The sequence below is a fragment of the Protomyctophum bolini genome (assembly GCF_963924005.1).
Source record: "Protomyctophum bolini genome assembly, chromosome: 8".
Taxonomy (NCBI): domain Eukaryota; kingdom Metazoa; phylum Chordata; class Actinopteri; order Myctophiformes; family Myctophidae; genus Protomyctophum; species Protomyctophum bolini.
The window spans coordinates 703,073-709,208 of NC_137869.1; positions in this window are offsets into that span (position 1 = coordinate 703,073).

Here is a 6,136-nt window from a genome sequence, read left to right on the forward strand (position 1 = left end):
GCATCACATCGTCAGCATAACAACAGAATCCATTTACAATGGGCGTCTCTTTTACAGCATGTTCTCAAACCTACACTTTTAAAGTATAGGCATAATAATAATAATTAGTATAATAATAATGCTTTAACCATCAAAAAGAAGATATTTAAGTCTTTAAATACATACAAAAAAAGAGAGAAAACAAAATAAATGTGGAAACGGAAAGTTTTCAACTTAAATCCAGTTCCCAGAAAAATACAAATGAAACGACGGCAACAAAAACAATTCCCAAGTTCTATAAATGTGGCCTTGATACAAATGTTTTCACAACACTAAGTTATTTCCTCATTTAATCAATGTTACAAAAAGTCCTGCATTATAAAATAGGGCAGCTTTAAAATCAGTGTAATTAATAAAAAACTATACAACAACAGCAACAACGTAACGAACAGATCTCTTCAAAAATCACCAACGGGGCCCTCCCATCCGTCCGGACCTCAACGGGGCCCCCAATGGCCCCCAACGGGGCCCCCGGACGGCTTTTTCCCCTCCTTAGTTGTCCAAAGCTAAGTGCTTAACCCCTTCCTGTCCACTGCTGTACTGACAACAAAATAAAATAAAATCACACGAAAACCAAAACACAACAACAGAAACACACACTGCCCGAACTATTGCTTCGATCATTTATCTGTTTTCTCTTCTTTCTTTTAAAAAGGGTGCAATTTTGTCGTTTATCATAATTTCATTAAACACACAGCCCAGACGTTAATTAAAAGCCTGATTCGCGCTTGGTTAGCGCGACGGTGTCTCACAGCGAGAAACAGCGAACATACAAGTTCACAAAGACCCAAAGCTTAATTGGAGGCGGGGGTTCTATTTTCGGCCGTTTTCTACAGTTTCTGCTTTCGGCCATCTTTAGTTTTCGTCCGTTTTGTGCTCGCGACACCATCGCGCCACAGAGCATAACGTTGGCTTTTAAACGTCTCACAACAACTTGTGACAAAATGTCCGTGCAATTGTTATTCTTTTTTTTTTTTTCCTCATTTAGATTTTCTTTTATATACTTTTTTTTTGTTTGTTTTGTTTGTTTTCATTTCCCTTTCGGTCTTTGTAAGCCCGTTTTTGGAAGCTTTAAGTGTTATTGTTTATATATGTGTTTATTTAATATTCATAGTGCAGATCATTAGGAAAAGGATATAATGCCCTCATGGCTAAAGGGCTGGCGAGGGAGGTAGAGGGCGCTAAAAGCGTCGCGCTGGCACGCGGGGCGGGGGGGGGGGCAAGGGGGGTTAAAGGTCGGAGGGGGGTTAAATCCACTATCAACGCACCGTCCTGACCGCTCACTGTCGAGCTACACCGAGAGCGCTGTGCGTGCGTAAAACGCGTGCGCGTGCGAGCGCCGCACACGCACACTTTAACATAGGTCTGGATCTACAGTATGAGTGCGGGTGACGTGTGCGTATGCGCGCACGCGCTGAAACGCTCGCGTGTAGCTCGGCCGTCAGCGTCACGGTTTATCGCGTATGTTCCCGTACTCGTAGCTTCAGGCCTGTAGCAATTATTACATATTATACAACAGGTCGTTTCGAGGAAGCAATCTGATTGGTTGAAACAGCCCTTCTAGCCGTGGTTCAAAACGAGCACCACTACCACACCTGATCAAAACAAATAATTCAGCTGCTCTGTTTTCCCAGAGCGCTAGCAAACTGGGTGGCTATGGCTATAGCTAGTTTATTGGGACATTTGTGGTCGTAGTGACTACATCTGTCATTAAAAAAATATGTTTTTTCAGCAATTTTCTTAGTTTTAAGGGTAACTGTTGTATAATTGCAATATTACACTCGTGTAATATTAAATCGCCTACATCTCAGTCGGACCCATGACATTTTAACCTTTTTTAAACCAAACAATTCCCCGTTTTTCGGTGTGTTCTTGAAACGTTTTTGAAACGTTCTGGAAGCATCTTCTAAAATCTCGACACGAGGCTGAAAGTCGTTTAAAACGACGACGTCACTCGAACGCGGTTCCTTTGGTCGTCCGTTGGGGTGGGGGGGCGTGGTCTAACGGTGTCACGTGACAGGAAGCTGGACTCTGTTTTTAAGGCTTTGATTTGTGACCCGACAGGAAGTTAGTGACGGGATGTGATGTCATCAGTCGTACGGTCATAGGTTATAGGGTTTTTAAAAAAAAAGAAGGAAACAGGAAGTAAGTTGGATTTCCCGAGCGAGAAGGTGACTCTGATTGGCTTATGGGCTGCCGCGCGCGTGTCACTTCCTGTATTGGGCTGGCTCGGACGCAGGTTTAGGGACCTCCCACGTGGTCACGTGATGCAAAGCTTTGGTTGAAATCAACAGAGAGGAAAAACCATTTAAATGTACAAAACAATACAAGAGAGAGAAACCGTTTAAATGTACAGAATAAAGAGCTGGTAGAGATCGTAGTCGAGCAGGTTTTGCATATTTTCTTTTTTCTCCTCGTTAGTCATTTGTGGGAAGAGGAAGTGGAGGAAGTACAACGGAGGATGGAAGGGAATTAATACTTCAAATTAAAAGTCTTGTCCTCAAAATGGTTGAAGAGGGTCTCCGACCACATCACTATCTACAGATTCCAGAGTCTGTCTGTCTGTCCATCCATAGTTTAACTTTGACCAATCAGGTTTAGGCCGATGCTCCGGCACAATCTCTCAACGCTACGTAGAGTCCGTAGATTGTAGACCGCAGTATCGGGCCAAGTTGACCCTGCCCTTTATTGATAATCGAATTATCGGCCCCCGAAATAGCAAGATTGTGAGTTCCTGAAGTCCATGAATACATTTCCGGGTGCTATTGTCACCCTCGGGAGTTACAGGCCTGTATTTAGGGGCCCCCGGGGTCTAGTTACAGTCCTACATCAACGGACCCCTGGGGGTCTAGTTACAGTCCTACATCAACGGACCCCTGGGGGTCCCTGCACCAAAAAAAGATGTTTGATTTAAAAGAAAAAGAAAAAAGCACCTTGTTTGTTATGAAGTCCACCTGCTGATGTTTGAGTGATTATATTGTATCCGTTTGACTAAAACTACGACCATGTGACTAAAACTACTGCATGCACGTTTTTTTGTCCTTTTTTCCCCCCGTTATTTAAAGTTGTATTCACTCTGTTTCACTTTGAACAACTCTGAACGGCCATAACAGAGCATTTACATATATATATATTTATATTTCATAAAGATATATATATATATATTTTATAGTATAGGAAAAGAAAATCTAAAGTAGAACTTTTATAAATGTAGGTGTGTTCATGCAAATAGGTGGTCTTCTCTTGACTAAGCCACACCCCCCCAGATCCCACCCTCGCAGCCCATTGGCCAACTGTAGGAAATAAGTGCTTCCGATTGGGAGGATCGAGACCTCCAGGAGCCCTATAGCCAATCACGAGGCTAGGCTCCATCCCCCCCCCAAAAAAAGAAAATCTGGGCCACGCCCATATTTAACTGAAAATGGAGAAAATAGTTTACTTTTGTTTATACTCTATATATTTATACACACGCGTGTGTAATTTTTGTTTTGCGTCGTGACAACAGGATGTGCTTCGCTAAAATAAGTTAATCGCTTGGCGTGTTGTTTTTTAAACAAAGTGAGAAGCAGGTTTAAGACGCGAGAAATGTTTTCAAACTGATTGTTCTAAAATGGCAATAATTATAATTCATAGTAATTATAATTCATAATAATTATCTCTTTAAAGGGATCGTTTTCCATCTACAATTCTCTAACAAAATGTACAAGATGGGAAAAAAAACTGAAAGAGAATAATGAAAACAGCTCCCTCTGCTGTTTGTATGTCGTAGCGACGCTTCCCAAATCATCGAAGCCGGTTGTTTTCATGTTTAGTGTCGTTTTATTTAGGTTTTTTTTCACCCCGTTATTTTAGAGTCCAGAGGTTCGAACGGACTTGGAAGAAAAATATAGAATATATACTTTTCACCGACTCTATCTTACAAAGATATGAAACCACCATAATTATGCACTTTCCTCAAAGTGTTCAATATTGCCACACACTGTACAGTTACTGTAACTCTGACAGTTACTGTACACAGTTACTGTAACTGTAACTCTGACAGTGTTACTGTACACAGTTACTGTAACTCTGACAGTGTTACTGTACACAGTTACTGTAACTCTGACAGTGTTACTGTACACAGTTACTGTAACTCTGACACAGTTACTTTAACTCTGACGGTGTTACTGTACACAGTTACTGTAACTCTGACAGTGTTACTGTACACAGTTACTTTAACTCTGACGGTGTTACTGTACACAGTTACTTTAACTCTGACGGTGTTACTGTACACAGTTACTGTAACTCTGACAGTGTTACTGTACACAGTTACTGTAACTCTGACACAGTTACTTTAACTCTGACAGTGTTACTGTACACAGTTACTGTAACTCTGACAGTGTTACTGTACAGTTACTTTAACTTTGACAGTTACTGTACAGTTACTGTAACTCTGACAGTGTTACTGTACAGTTACTTTAACTTTGACAGTTACTGTACAGTTACTGTAACTCTGACAGTGTTACTGTACACAGTTACTTTAACTCTGACAGTGTTACTGTACACAGTTACTGTAACTCTGACAGTGTTACTGTACAGTTACTTTAACTTTGACAGTTACTGTACAGTTACTGTAACTCTGACAGTGTTACTGTACACAGTTACTGTAACTCTGACAGTGTTACTGTACACAGTTACTGTAACTCTGACAGTGTTACTGTACACAGTTACTGTAACTCTGACAGTGTTACTGTACACAGTTACTGTAACTCTGACACAGTTACTGTAACTCTGACAGTGTTACTGTACACAGTTACTGTAACTCTGACAGTGTTACTGTACACAGTTACTTTAACTCTGACGGTGTTACTGTACACAGTTACTGTAACTCTGACAGTGTTACTGTACACAGTTACTTTAACTCTGACAGTGTTACTGTACACAGTTACTTTAACTCTGACAGTGTTACTGTACACAGTTACTGTAACTCTGACAGTGTTACTGTAACTCTGACAGTGTTACTGTAACTCTGACAGTTACTGTACAGTTACTGTACAGTTACTGTAACTCTGACAGTGTTACTGTACACAGTTACTGTAACTCTGACAGTGTTACTGTACACAGTTACTGTAACTCTGACAGTGTTACTGTACACAGTTACTGTAACTCTGACAGTGTTACTGTACACAGTTACTGTAACTCTGACAGTGTTACTGTACACAGTTACTTTAACTTTGACAGTTACTGTACACAGTTACTGTAACTCTGACAGTGTTACTGTACACAGTTACTTTAACTCTGACAGTGTTACTGTACACAGTTACTTTAACTCTGACAGTGTTACTGTAACTCTGACAGTGTTACTGTAACTCTGACAGAGTTACTGTAACTCTGACAGTGTTACTGTAACTCTGACAGTGTTACTGTAACTCTGACAGAGTTACTTTAACTCTGACAGTGTTACTGTAACTCTGACAGTGTTACTGTAACTCTGACAGTGTTACTGTAACTCTGACAGTGTTACTGTACACAGTTACTGTAACTCTGACAGTGTTACTGTACACAGTTACTGTAACTCTGACAGTGTTACTTTAACTCTGACAGTGTTACTGTAACTCTGACAGAGTTACTTTAACTCTGACAGTGTTACTGTAACTCTGACAGTGAACACACGTCGAGTGTTTACTCTCTCAGAGTTAACGGGTTCTGCTGCATTCTTTCCGACGAGTCGTCCAGAATACCTATAGAACCGAAGTTACGTCCGTAACCTTCGTCTCAAGGGGATGCAATGATGTTTTGTGGGTTTGGACCAATCGACGACCTGCGTTTCCACTGGCAGGATGGAGAGAACGGAAAACAGGAAGTGGGAGGAGCAAAGAGAGGATGATGAGCGACGTGCAGCGATAAAAGCCTCCCCCCCCCCCCCGTGCCTTCAACCCCGACACCACACACACACACACACACACACACACACACCCTAGTGTTGGGAGGTGGGAACGCCACACACACACCCCCTAGTGTTGGGAGGTGGGAACGCCACACACACACCCCCTAGTGTTGGGAGTTGGGAATATATCCCGCCCCCACACACACCCCCCCCCCCCCCCCGCGCGCTATC